Consider the following 15205-nt stretch of genomic DNA (forward strand, 5'->3'; position numbering starts at 1 on the left):
ACTTGCCAGCCGCAGAGCCAAAGGCCTCATGGGAGCCAAACTGGGCCCCAGGACCCGTGCCACCAAGGCTGGCAAGTGGCCCAGCAACAGCTGTCTAGGCCACCCTTTGGCCAGAGTCCCAACACCCATGATCTGCTCTCCCAGCTGGCAGTCCTCAAACAACACAGCCATCTCTGACCCTCTCCACTGTGCCCTTCAGTTCGCAAAACCTAGCCAAGCAATCCAAGGGGCAAGCGCCTGCCTTCAGATTCTCAGTAACTGGGCTTTCTTGAGGGTCTCCTCCTCCTCTTCCTCTTCCCCCTCCTCCTCTCCTTTCTTCTCCTCCTCTTCCTCCTCTTCACTGCCTTCTCTCCTTGCTAGAGTTACTACACATATGCCGTCCCTGATGTGCTGTTTCTGTGGGCTGTTGCTCACTGGGGTTTACCATAAAACAGAAAACAGTAAAACCTACAGATTCCCAGGGGACCCCACCAAGGGCACAAGAGATTCTTTTAGAGTAGGAACACTGTAGTGACCTGTTTGTTAACCTGTCTGGGTGTGTCTGAGAACTGATTCCATGACTGCCTACTTTGGTCCTAATCTGTGACTACTTGAAAAAAAACCCTAATAGTCGGATTAAGTATATCATAGGTTTCTGGATGGTATACCCTTGGGTAATACAGCTCCTTAGACTGCTTCCCTTAGTAACAAAGACTCAGAGATTGGGTCACACCTTGGCTCTTCTAACCCAAGTACCTGAAAGGTGGAAAAAGAAATATCAGGAGTTCCAGGCCAGCCTGAGTTATATGAAACTCTATCTCAAAAGCAATAGATATATTGAGCTGGTACAGGGTAGACAAGCAAGAAGTGGCTGTTGACTGGATAAGAGAGAGAGAGAGAGAGAGAGAGAGAGAGAGAGAGAGAGAGAGAGAGTCAGAGACTTGGGTTCAGGTCTTTGTTTCGTGTCTGGATTTCTTACAGAGTCATGGGTCCTTGGAAGATATATGTCCTATTTTTAGTATGTTTTGTATTTAGATTTTCTCCATGTATAAAAACGGAATTTAGTGACAGACGCTTTGCTATTTTTCTCCCATTTTCTAATCACCCTTCAATGTTACTGTTTGTCATGAGGTTTCCTGGCTGACACTGTATGGGATTCATTGCTACCTACCTAGACCTGTCCACCGAAGGCCCTAGAACAAGACAGAAGAATAGAAGGAGGTTACAGTTCCACCTCATCAACTCCCACTTACTCAGCACCATTTCCTTAAAACAAACAAACAAACAAACAAACAAAAAAACAAAACAAAACAACAAAAAACATCTGGGAATCGACAGTAGATACAGGGGTCCCTGCAGCAGCCACCGAACCCAAGTGACATTTTTTCTAACACCCTAAGAGCCAGATTTTCTTTTTTCTTTTTTCTTTTTTTCTTTTTTTTTATTTTTAAATTTTTTTATTTTTTTTGTTTTTTGGTTTTTTGAGACAGGGTTTCTCTATGTAGCCCTGGCTGTCCTGGAGCTCACTCTGTAGACCAGGCTGGCCTCGAACTCAGAAATCCGCCTGCCTCTGCCTCCCAAGTGCTGGGATTAAAGGCATGCGCCACCACTGCCCGGCTAAGAGCCAGATTTTCCACCCCTCTACTCCCCTAAGACCAAAGGTCAAGCAGGGGATGTTGTCAAATGACCCTCTCACAGGGTTGCCTAAGACCATCAGAAACCACAGATATTCACATTATGTCCCTTAACAATAGCAAAATGATTGTTACGAGCTAGCAATGAAATAATGTTATGGCTGGGGGGCTCACAACAGGAGGAACTGTGTTAAAGGGTCGCAGCATTAGGAAGGCTGAGAACCACTGCTCTAGACAATGACTATCGGGGCGTTGGCTTCAGCCAATGGTTTTTACATTTATAAAGCTTGTGGTTGCTGGCTGGCTCGCCTGCTTGCTTGCCTTCTTCCTTTCTCTGTCTGGACCAGGTCTCATTCTGTAGCTCAGGCTGGCATGGCACCTCAGTCCTCACGCCACTGCTTCCTGAGTGCCATGTTGACGGGTGTGAGCCACCCTGTCTACCCACTTCTGAATCTTAATAATAATTATTTTTTCCCCTTCCATTCTCCGTAGGCTACAGGTGATTCCTACCTGCAGCCGCTGCCTCTTTGCCACTCAAAGGCTCCTTTATTTCTTCAGTCTCTGTGCTGCGCAGAGTTTTCTGTTGGATTGACACAAGCTAGAGAGACATCAGGGAAGAGGGAACTTCAACAGAGAAAAACCGCCTCCCACAGAACGACCTGCAGGCAAGTCTTCGAGGCATTTTTTTTTTTTTTTTTGCCTTAATCACTAAGTCTTTATTTATTGAATTTTTATTTTAACATCAATACACTTTTAGTAATACAAAGAAATATAGTAAAGAGAATACGATAAGTTTTAAGGGTGGGGTTGGGAGGGGGGGAGGTAAGAAGGGGTGGGTTAGGGAGGGGGGACGGAAGAAGGGGTGGGTTTTGGAGGGATAGAGGGAAGAGGGCGTGTGAGGCATTTTCTTAACTGATGACTGTGGTGTGGCTGTGCCCAGCTCACTGTGGGCAGTGCTACCCCTGGGCAGGTGGTGCTTAGGCTGAGGCCCAGCTTCAGTGAGAACTCAGTAAATGTTAACCACTCAACACAGAGAAGATAAACATGGAGCCCGCAAAACTAGAGGTGACACATATGGACTTCCAGATAGGACTACCTCAACCTATGACAGAGACTACAATGGGTATATTTGAGCTTTCCGACAACAGGTACAGATCAAGTATCAATATCAGATATCCTAGTATTAAATCTGAGATGCTGCTGGTTGTCACACACATTAATTTTGTGTGTTACTACGGAAATAAAAAAAAAATCACTTCTAATTAAATGATGGAGCATGATCGAATTTGATGATTATGCTGAGATTACACACTTTAATATATGAACAAATACATCGAGGATCAGTGACTGTGAGGTAACCCTTGGATGGCTATCTAAGCCTCAAGTGTCTCTCTCCCCTGTGTTCCATTGTCAAGGTGAATAGCACACACACGTATTAACTGAGGTAAGGAAGAAATAATGCATTTTCCGGCCCTGTGTGGGCCTGATTTGGGAGCGACTGTGGGAACTGATGACTAACCAGTTTAGGGCTGCCTGTTTTAGCCACACGCTCACCTCCTTCATGCAGCAAAGCCTTGTAGTTTTCCGAGCAAAAAAAGCAATGCACAAACCTCCGAACAACCCAAAGTTTGCTTTGTGCACAGAGAGGAGAGAGGATACACAGTGGAAACTTCCCTTGCTTTGTTAACATGGCTGCCGGCCTGAGTTAAAAATTATACCGTGCATGCAGAACTCTGTAGGCCTTTGTGCGTGCGTCAGGCTGAAGCTTCCGTCCAAGTGTGTTTCTGGAGTATGGTTACAATAAGAAAAACAAGGAATGTAAAAATAACACTTTCTGACTCATTGCACTTTCTACCCAAAATAAGTTCTTTATCATGCCCGGCCCTGTCCAGCCTGGAAAGGCAGCCTAGCTAGGGGTGACTCTACAGCGTGCAAATTCACAGATATGTCTGGCTTCGTACGGAGTCACAGACTACAAAAACAAAACACCAAAACAAACAAACAAACAAACAAACAACAACAAACCAAACAACTGGAAAAGAAAAAAAAGAGAAGTTGGCGATTTGGTGAGGCGGAAAGAAAGGCAGAAAGAAGGCACAGGCATGAGACCAACAGCTACCGATTTGAAGGTTAAAGATGGGGTGCAAACTGTTTTGAAAGGCACGTTGTCTTTAAGGTTCACGTGTGCATCACTTGGAGAGAGATGCAGCCTGTCTCTTCAGACTATCCCCACACAGGGCCCCGCCCACAACCGAAGGTGGGCTTTTGTGATGCTCCGCTCTGTGCTTGGCTCTGTGCTCCGCTCCGTGCACTCCGCAAGCTTGGTTAAACCTCTCGTGGCATTTCCTCAGTTTATCTTTCAGGTTTCCCCTGGTACGTCTGAAGAAGGAAATTCAGCATGCGCGTTAAAGGACCACAAGGCAGAGGGCGTGGGCTTTCTTACTGAAGGAAAGCGGACTTTGCCGGACACTGGAAGGGCTTGCTTCATAGATATAAACATCTCTCTTGGGGTCCCTAAAATTGCCTGTGAGACAACAGAGCTTTGAGCTAGACCGGGTGTGGGGTGCTGAGTACCGTTTGTCAATACACTTGCTGTGTGACAAGCTTTGTGTTTCCGCACTGGAGCTAGAAAGAGGAATCCGGTAGACCTAGCCTCTGGCGCCCAGTCTAATCAATACAGAAAGAATAACTCAACTCTTCCCAAAGGTAAAGCTAGAGCTGAAAGATCAATTCCGTGGGAAACCCAGAGAAGGGAAGAAATTAAGAGACAGTCACCCCAGGACCTTTGCATTAGCTGTCATTTTCCATGGCTAGAAACTCTCCTTAGATACATACCACCTCTGTCCCTCACCTCTTCAGCCATGCTCAGAGAAGAGCTAGCGTCAGAGGATCATGGATAAAACAGACAAATCAGTAGGCTCTGTGACACTCAGTAGGCTATTAAATAAAAAATAAAAAAAATAATAATAAAAATAAAAAAAATCTCTGTATGTCAAATCTTTCTCCAGGCCCCAGACTTCTTCGTTCTTAGTGCTTTCTGCCTCTGGTGTCAGCTTTCCTCTGTGTCGAACCTCTCAGGTATGGTGAGTATTTTCAAATAACACAGTCTGAGCTATGACTCTGAAGAGTAAATCAATAACCCCTCCCCCAACTAATCATTACTTCCTTGTGCATTGAACGCAGGCACCAGAACAGTAGCAAGGCTGGGAGCAGGGACCAAGCGCAGTGGGTCTGGTGACCTCACCAGAACCAATATTCAAAGTCATAAGGATTTTTTTTTTTTTTTTTTAAAGCCAGTTGGCATGAAAATTCGTAAACTCCAGCTCAACCACAGTGGAAGTATTCAAACCCAAAAATCAGCTGAGGAGGATGAGGGGACAGTTTAGACAAATGGTGGCATTAGCAAAGCCACACGAGCCTATGCCCAGGGACCCGTGAAAAGCAATGTTTGCCCCGTGCCTGAATGCTCTCTAAAGCAGAGCCCTGCATACTTCAGGTAAGGACCAGGTAGGGTGTTTGGCTGGCTAGGCCATCTGCTTACTTTGGCTGCAATTTCCTCTTGCATCTGTGACACAGTAAGAGCCATAGTCAGAGGGAGGCTGATGGGTGTGGCTGGGTTCCAATAGAATGTTATTTCTGGACACCGAAGTTTGAATTTCCTGTCATTTGCATATGTTACAAAATAACCTTCTTTTAGTCATCTTACAACCACTTATAAACGTAAAAACTATTCTCGGCTCATATGCACAGGCCTGTACTTGATCTGTAGGCTATAGTTTGCCTAACGTGTTGAAGTGTCATTTATTAAATGTTGTCAAAGAAGAAAAGCTGGCCCCCAAGTCTCCCACAGTCAGACACAATAGCCACTCTGGTTCTTGAGTAGTTTATTCAACAAGTACTATACTAAGAACTGTATGTGTATTAGGTCATCTAACACTTCAGGTGATACCAAAACAAGGTTTAGAAAAGAAAAATAATGGGGCTGAGGTTAGACCATGGTAAAGCTGCCTGGGGTTTTGGTTGAATTTTGCTTAATTAGGAAGCTTGTGCTCTTAGCCCATGTCACTCTGGTCTGAAATCCTGGCTATGACTTACCCCTTGCTGGCAGCTACTGTCTTCCTTTGTATTCTCCGATGAGTGGGGCAGCCATGGTCTGTGACTCAGATTCTAATGTCATCTAGCAAACTTCATCTAGAAAAACAATCAGATGAGCTAAGGTGTGTCTACACACTTTATCTTTAGGGGGAAAAAGCTCTATAAAACAAAGACGTGGGTTCAGTAGCACTTGCCATTTTTTTCCCCTCGAAAATCAGGCTAAACAGACACACCTGTCATGAGGAGCAAGTGTCTCTACCAGAGGTTCTCAACCTGTGGGTCTTGACCCCACAGGGGGTCGAATATCAGCTAGCCTGTATATCATCGGATATTTACATTGCAAATCATAACAGTAGAAAATTATAGTTGTGAAGTAGCCGCAAAATAATTTCATGTTTGGGGGTCATCACAGCATGAGGGACTGTGTTAAAGGGTCCCAGCGTGAGGAAGGTTGAGAGCCACTGCATAGAACTGTCCCTAAAGGGCGTGCTCAGTCTAGGCTAGACTGAGCTTCACACTTGACTGACAAAAAAGTCAAGTGTAAACCGAAGAAGGGGCCAAAGCTCGAGTTCTGTATCTCCACACTTTAAAAAAAAAAATAAGGAATAGAAAACTAACTCTCTAGAGGATTCTAACTCTCTACAGGATTCCTGACAGAAAAACCTACATAAGCTTTATACATGTACATGCAAGCATGCGTTTAAGGCAGTAACAGCTAGGTTATTAAAAAAAAAAAAAACCCAAATTATGATTTCATTCTTCCTAAGAAATTGTCATAATTTCTGTATCTTAAAACTAGTGGGAAAATGATGAAGCAAATATTTTAATACTGTTAGATACAAGAGGGATAAGTTACTAACAAAACAAAGTTTAGATGCAAACAGATAGGATGACTAAACAGATGTCAAGGAAGAATACAGGCAGGCTTGTTTAGCTGGGATTCTAAGATAAATCAGAGTGGTGGGCGATGTGGATGCCAGTCAGTGGTGGCCTGACAAGGATTTTCCAGTTGAGGCTGGCCCTGACCGAATACATTCCTTCACTCGGCCAGCTATCTTACTCAGCTTGGAAATGAATCCGTCTCTCCCTGCCAGTCAAACCAGAACTCCAGGCACACATTTAAAGGGAAGTTTAGCTCAGCCTTGTAGACCAGAATAAACATTCACCAGCTTCAGGGAAACATTGATTTGCCACCGAATGGGAACCCAGACCTTTACAGAATGAGGTGCCTGTCTCCTTAATGTGAGAGAGACCATGCCACTGGGGACAAACCCCAGGCTTTCATCAAAGAGACCTGTGCCAGAGGGCAGAGATCAAGACTTACATTGCCCAGAGATGGTTTGATGGCATGGGTGTCCAGATAGCTATTTTAAATTTAATTTTTATTTCTGGAGATTATAATGTGATTGCATCATTTCTCACTACCCTCTCCTCCCTCCAAACCCTTCCACACATCTGCCTTGTTCTCCTTCAAATCCATGGGCCCTTTTTGCATTCAAAGCTATCTTTTCATGGATGCAGCATGACCGGAAGCCTTAGGCTCGTGCTGCCGTGTTTTCCCCATAGCGACAGAGCACACCTGCAAACTGGGAGCCAAAATAAATTGCTTTGGCTTCCACTAAATTCCTTTTGTCAGAAGCCAGGCAGTGGTTGCACATACCTTTAATCCCAGCACTCGGGAGGGAGAGGCAGGCGGATTTCTGAGTTTGAGGCCAGCCTGGTCTACAGAGTGAGTTTCAGGACAGCCAGGGCTACACAGAGAAACCCTGTCTCGAAAAACAAAAAAAAAAAAAAATCTTAATACGATATATGATCTATATATGGAATATATAAGTTATATAATATATGATTTATATTATATGTGGTGCATATGATATAAATGATGTATATGATATATATGATATGGAATATATAGAGAATATATATTATATATAAAAGAATGTATAGAATATATGTAAATAGACTATATATTCCACAACATTCCCTGAGCCTTGGGGCAGGAGTTGCTTTGTAGAAAGATCTCCTGGAACAGGGCACAACAACTCTGCATTTTGATTGGTTGTGGTTCCCGTAATGGTCTCTTTCTGTTGCAAAGAGAAGTTCCCTTAATGATTGGTAAGGGTTACGCTTAAATGTGCATATAAGGACAAATGTTTAGGAACCTTAAGGATTAGGCAGGTTTAGAAAAACGGTGATTATAGGTTCTCCTTCTCCAACAACTGTGACTCCACTAGTCCGGGGCAGTTGGCTAGGTTTGCAGAACCAGGGATGATTCCCTTCTTCTTTTTGAGTGGTTCTTAAGTCCGATTACAGAGCTATTGGTTAGAGACATGTGTGCCACTATTACATCCTTGGGGTTATCCTGCGACGATGGTCATTGCTATGGTCCGTAGGGGTCGTAGTTGGGGATAAGACCATTGCTTCCCTGTTTTGGTAGCTTGTATGGCACCTTCTGGTACTGTATTAATTAACGCTAATGGTGCCTTCTAATCCAGATGGAGGAGATTAATTCAATTTTGGTGGCCTCTGGGCATTGTATCTAAGGTACATGGTGTCTTCAGAGCTATTTTTCACCTCTGGGAATAACTCAGGGCACTGGCAATAGCCAATAATGTTCTCTGAAGTAGTCATAAGAAACCATACTATTAACTATCTAGTTAAAAATATACATAATGCACATGACTCAGTGTATAAATATACATATATAGTTTAAATTTAACTTTCTCATCTGCGCTGACAAGGCTCTCTCCAAGAGCCAAAGACCGGCTAACAAGAACACCAGCACCAAGCATGAAAGGCCCTCTCTCGGGCTGGTGAGCAGGCAGCTTTATAATGGAAGTGTGAGTTGATGTAATCAAGAAGAAATACAAAAAAACTTGTAGAAAGGGCTTTAAAAAGAAAATCTTACTAAGTGGAAGGATTTTTTCCCAAGCAAATAGTTAGAAAAATAGGCTAAAAATGACTGAATAGGATGATAATTACTGTAAAAATTGGAGCTGATTTAAATAGTCAGCAACAGGGATTCTGGTAAACAGCCACAGTGCAGTACACAACGGAAACCACAAGGCCATCATGTAGGATGATGTGGATCTGTATTCGTGGATATGAACGAATGTTTCTACTCTGCTAAGCGGAGAAAAATATCTCTGATTTCTGATTTTATGTGTAGATGTGAAAAAGGTATGCGTGCATGCGTGCGCGCGCGTGTGTGTGTGTGTGTGTGTGTGTGCGTGTGCGCGTGTGCACATGTGTGTGTGTGTTATGCATGTGTGTGACCATTACCAGAAGCTTCTCAATGACTGAAAATTTCAAACCAATTGTACATTCACACATATATTTCTTCTGGAAATATACATTTACAAAGACGTGACAAAGGAATTTTACAGCATTTTGTAACTTATTAGATCCATTTAAATCTAATAAGTCAATGTGTTTGCCATTGAAATTCATATAAGTCGAAATCACCAATAAGATCTATGGTAAAATTTCATTTTCAAGGCAGTTGGACAGGGTGGTCTGAGAGTGGACCACAATCTAAAGTGGTTTGGCGTTTTCTTTTTAAATTGTATCAGAATATGTTTCAGGCCTGCCTACATCCTCCTTTAGATATAAGATAACAAATTAAAGTATTGAAAATGTGTTGCCCACTAGAAGCACATGCTGACAAATGACCTTGACTTGTGGCCAGCTCGACCTCTGTCCCAAGTTGGAATGCTCCAGTCTGCTTCATCCCATCCAGCCCCCACCATTTCCTCCTTCTGGCTTTCCCAGGCTGTACTTTGGCTTTCAGAACATATAATTCCCAAAATATATTCTGGATGACTCTTGGGCCATGATCACTCCATTACACTGGAGAGTTTGGCCTCTATCAACCCCCACTCAGAAAGCGTGATTCAATAAAGCACTTTAACAAAGGCTCAATATCCACACCACAACGTTGTGGCTTCTCTGTGATGGGTTATCCAGGAGAGCCAAAGATCTAGAAATGATCTCAGCTGTTGAAACACTGTAACAGTGTCAACAATGGGGATGACCAAAGACCGTGACACCTGTACAGACAGCCAAAGGCCATAGCTAACACTGAAAAGCAGAAGTCACTGTGGTCCTTTCTGCATGACTGGCAGACCAGGGCCTTCCCCAGATGCCCAGTTAGGATCACTGAGCAGGCGAGGCTCGTGCATTCACAGTGTGGCAGAAATAAATCTTTTCCAAGAACTGATGGTCAGTTGACTGACAGAGATGACACGCGGTGTCGAATTCCCTGTAAATTGGACAGGAGCAGACACTGGACACTCAGAGTCTGCAGACAGCTGCCATGGGGACTGCAGAACAATGCTCATCGTGGGGGAAAAACAAGCTTCTGATATTCCGAAAACACCTCTGCAAGCCATGTAACGTAAAGACTATACCAAGCCTGTCAGGTAGTGCCATCAACAGGAGACGTGATCTGGAATATGGGTTTGGGGTTTTTGCTGGTGGTGGTAGTTTTGTTTTGTTTTATTTTATTTGTTTTCTTGTTTTTGAATCTTCCTTTTGGTGACACCACTGGTCTTTGCAATTTGACTCAAAAATTAATGTGTTGGATAAATTATTTGTATTTATTCCTACCACCACCCCATCCTCATTTTACCCTAGACATCCATTTTTAATACGTTGAGTTGTGCGTCTTTCTATCTGGGTGTGTTTTTGGTAAAACACATACTATTTTGTGCGTTTTGATGTACGTAAACAATCAGGCAGAATATCTTGCTCTGCTTTCTGCTCTCCCCACTATGCATTAGTACGGCTGCACATTGCTGGATTCCATATGGCTGCGTGTGTGTCTCTAACATGTTATTCCTGCTAGCTGAACAACATTGTTTAAGACTTCTCATACTGGGATGAGAGATGGCTCAGCAGTTAAGAGCACTGACTGCTCTTCCAGAAGTCCTGAGTTCAATTCCCAGCAACCACATGGTGGCTCACAAGTATCTGTAACGGAATCCAATGTCCTCTTCTGGTGTGTCTGAAGACAGCGACAGTATACTCACATACATTAAATAAACAAATCTTTTTTAAAAAATTAAAATAAAACGGCTCTTAAAAAAAAAAAAAAGACTCCTCATACTGACCGATTTGCTTTCCTAGTGAGTTATTCACAAATAATGTTACAATTAACATTCTCGTATGCACCTTATACATCTGTAGGAAGATATCCCGAGTATCGAAGGGGCATATTGTAGATGCAGACACCCTTACTTAAGTTCCTAAAGATGCTTTACCTTGCGGTGACTCCAGTCTGTGCTTCGATGAGCACCGTGTATAAAGGTCTATTTCCACATCTCCCAAACGGGAACCATTTAGAAGAGGTAGCACCCAACATGAAGCCCTTCCTTTTGGGGCCTCAGAGGTTCTATGTCTTGTTCCCAGGCTGGCTGTGTGAACATTGTAAGGGCCAGAAGTTTCACTGCCTTTTAAATATTGTAGACTCTAGATCAGCATCTGAGTCAAAGGAGACACTTCTCTAAATGTTTGGTGACTAAAAGAACTCAAAGTCAGGGGTTGGGAAGACACAAAACTTGAACTGATGGATGAAGGTTCGTGTCGGTCAGAACATGACGGTGGTGGTGATAGGAGTGGTTTGGGTAGGAATGGTGTTGGTATGCTGGTAATGGTGGAACTGTGGTTATGTGATGGTGGTTGGTTGTCTGGGTGGTAATAACCAGGGTGGCTGTGCTGGCTAGGCTTATGTCAACTTGACATACAAACAAGAGTTATCTGAAAGGAGGGAACCTTAATTAGGAAAATGTTAAGATCCAGCTGTAAGGTGTTTTCTTAATTCATGATCAATGGGAGAGGGCCCAATCCACTGTGGGTGGAGCCATCCCTGGGCTGGTGTCCTGAGTTCTATAAGAAAGCAGACTGAACAAGCCATGGGGAGCAAGCCAGTAAACAGCACCCCTTCCATGGCCTCTGCATCAGCTCCTGCCCCCAGATTCCTGCCCTGCTTGAGTTCCTGTCCTGACTTCCTTCAGAGATGAACTATGATGTAGAAGACAAGTAAACCCTTTCCTCCCCACTTTGCCTTTGGTCATAGTGTTTTGTCCCAGCAATACCATAACTAAGACAGTAGTGGTGACCGTGGTGATAACCATGGTGGGGCTATGGTGACAGTGTGACAGTGGTGGGAGTCTGAGAGGAGATGGTGATGGTGACTATATTAGTAGCGGCTGTGTTTTGAGAGGTGGTAATACTGGTGGTAGTGGTGCTGATAGTTATGGTGATGGTGATGATGCTGATGCTGATAACAATGGCGGTTGGTTGCGGGGTGGTCCTGATGGTGCCAGAAGTGCTTTGGGTAAGGGCTGTGGTGCTGGTTAGTGATGACCATAATAGTAACAGTAATAGTGGTTGGGAGGTTGGTAGTGATTTTAGTGGGTGATAGAAATTCTCTCAAGGCAAGGAATTGAGGTTGACACTTAATGACAGGAACAGCTAAATGTACTTGTGCCAATACTATCAAATACCATATCGAGTATACAAGCACCAGAATGCTGATACCTCAGCACTGCTGTTGAAACCAAGTTCAGTCTTGTGAAGGAAGGTCACAGAGAATTAAAAACCCCAAAGAATAGGGAAGAAGGTGATAGCTTCTGTCTGATGGACAGTCATTTGGCAATGTAGTGAACAAAGAATAAGTTTGGGATCACAAAGACCTAGACTTAGGTCCTACCTCTCTATGTCTCTAAGCAAAGAGATCTCTCTCGGCTAAGCAAATACATGCAAGTTAACCAATCACTGTTAGCATCTTCATGAGGAAAAAGAAAATGAACATGGATAGCGATGCCAATGTTGTAACTTTGGCTTCGAGAAAAAAAAAAAAACAAATAAACTCTAAATAACATGTTTCATATCATAATAAGATATAATAATTATCCAGGGAAAATTAACCATTTTTATTCATTTCAATTAATTTTCTCTTATATATGGTGTCTACTTGTAAGGGTTTGTAGAGGAATTTTAATCCAGTAATATGTCTATTCTGGCAAGGGATCACATCCAAAAAAACTAGATCTGTGAGATTGGATGGAATACAGACATGCCCTTAGTACATACCTGTGATCCCTCTGACTGGAGTTCAGTTGAGTTTAGGAAGTTCTGTTAAGTTCCGTTCAGTTTGTGCAGTCAGTGAAGTTCAGTTCTTAGAATTCAGAGGCAGCTTTTCCAAGCAGAACAATTCAGTGAATAGCTGAGAGAAGTCAGTTTGAATAAAAGTCACTTTTACAAGGGTTACCATGGACACACGAATACTTAGTACTGTGCCTGTAACAAAAGTGTTACTCATGTCCCATAAATACTCCCCATTTTACAGAAGGACAAACAGGTCTGGAGATGTTGAATAACTTGCCCAGTGTTACACACCCAATAAGTAACAGCACTGGCCTTCACGCTCTCCGCCTGGCATAGTGTCTGGACTGAAGTTGCCCTTCAAATACATCAATGTTTTCTTAATCACAATTGTCAACTTGACAACATCAGATTTAGGTTGAGATGGAAAGACCTACCCACAGTGGGCGACACCATTCCCCTGGCCTGGGATCCCTATGAAAAAGAGAGCATGAGCTAAGCACCAACATTCATTTCTCTCTGCTTCCTGAGTATGGCTGCAGTGTGAGCAGCCAACTGCTTGCTCCTACTGCCATGCTTTCCATGCTATGATGGACTGTAGACCTCTAGGACTACAAGCCAAAACAAGCCCCTTCTCCCTGAAGTTGCCTTTGTCAGGGTATTTTGTCACAAGAATGAGAAAGGAAGACACCTCTTCCTCTTACTCAGATCTCTTCCCACCCACATCACACGCCTCTGCTTGCCTTTCTGGAATAAGTGTTGAAGTGTTTCTGTGTATGTGTATGCATGGGCATGAGCTAAACACACACACACACACACACACACACACACACATCTGTCAGAAGTGAGAGCATGCCATAATTACACTACCTTGTCCTCCACTGAACCAGCAGCTAAAACCACTACTGACCATTCAGAACCTTTATGAAAAATACCAGTAGATCTCATAAGCCTTGTTTGAACTGGAGTTCGAATAAAAACCTGAGTCACTTCTTTAGTTTTCCTTAAAGAAATGGGAAAATTCCATTATGGAGCCTGACAATTACTACCTATTTCATCTAGAATTGAGCAGCATCTAGGTTGTTGGATTATGGGTAGTCGCTGGAGATCTCAGCAAAGTAAACTCAAAGACTGGAGAAGCCCATGGGCAAGGCTAAATCATTTGAATAGACACATGGGAGTGTTGACCTTTTCTCCCCTCTCTGTATAATGTATTTCCCAGGGACGACTTCACTCTGGGAGTCATCTGCTTCCTGAGAGTGGCCTGGAATTCTCTGAGGTCTCTCAAGGATCCAGTTGAAGGTACAGAGATGAGGTCACAGTGCAAACTCAGGAAGCACCAAGAGCCAACTGGATGCTTTTCCCAGACTCTTCCTCCCCTCCCCCACCCAGCCCTCTCCTTTTAACCCTGTGATCCTCAGAGCTTTGCAGGGACCTCACTATCCACAAACGGGAAGGGCTTTCAGCAAGACACCCAAAGGCTCCCAAAAAACCACAGAGACAACAGTTTGTGAGGATTTCTGACTAACTGTGTGGAGACTTCATGCTCAGGAAACAAAGAGCAGGTGCATGTGGATCTGAATCCTTGAGCCACAGAGATCACACACAGAGAAACTGAGAGAAGACTGTGGAGGAGGATAAAGATGGTTTAAACCTGGGGCAGCTCTTAGCAATCGGAGACCAGATTGATAGACAGTGAGGAACCTGTGTAATGAGTTCTAGAAACCAATCTAAATAATAAAGAAATAATACATCTGAAGAAAAGCAAATAAACTAAATACATCTAAAAGGAAAACATATAATATGTTTTCAGGGTAGATTTAAAAAAAATAAAGAGTTTATTTTTGTTTACAAGAAATCCAGATATTTTTTCAGCTGGGGTACCACTCAACAGAGAGCCCATGAACAACAGAGGGTGTGAACACCATAGGAGAGGCAGACAGAGGAATTCCTGTTCCAGGTAAAGGTAAACTACATGTCATATCGATTTTCTTGTAACCCAACACTAATTCTTGGCAAGGCACTCTGGGAAATTCCCGACTCGTGAATTCGATTCTGGAAGGTCAGGCTCAAGAGGTAGCAAGACCAGCTACATTGCAAACAATTCCTGGATTTTCAAGCAGGAAACAGCTCCGGCACTGCCTTGTCTCATCCTGGAACAAACACCTTTCATCGTGCGGATAGTATTTTGAGGGTTTTACCTAACACACAAAATATTTCAATAGAAAATGTGATGAGTGTTGCCAGCAGACACCTCCAGAGGAAAGAGGACAGGCCAATGGTAGAATGCTCTGCCTCTTAACCCTGGGGGGTGGGGGGGCAAGGGGTCCATTCTCTTCTGTCATCTCCTACTTATGCTGACAATCAAAATGAAGTGAGAGCGTCTCTTA

At 43.4% G+C, this 15205-nt stretch overlaps 1 long non-coding RNA gene across 1 annotated transcript; it reads right to left on the reverse strand.

Moving 5' to 3' along the window:
* Positions 1-2466: 2466 nt before the first annotated feature.
* LOC143435718 (uncharacterized) lies at positions 2467-12939 on the reverse strand. The gene is made up of 3 exons (XR_013106181.1): positions 12804-12939; positions 5709-5804; positions 2467-3992 (listed from the first exon to the last, which is right to left on the reverse strand). It is a non-coding gene; the product is annotated as an uncharacterized LOC143435718 (long non-coding RNA).
* Between the last annotated feature and the right edge of the window lie 2266 nt (positions 12940-15205).

The sequence above is a fragment of the Arvicanthis niloticus genome, chromosome 22, assembly GCF_011762505.2.
Source record: "Arvicanthis niloticus isolate mArvNil1 chromosome 22, mArvNil1.pat.X, whole genome shotgun sequence".
Classification (NCBI taxonomy): Eukaryota; Metazoa; Chordata; class Mammalia; order Rodentia; family Muridae; genus Arvicanthis; species Arvicanthis niloticus.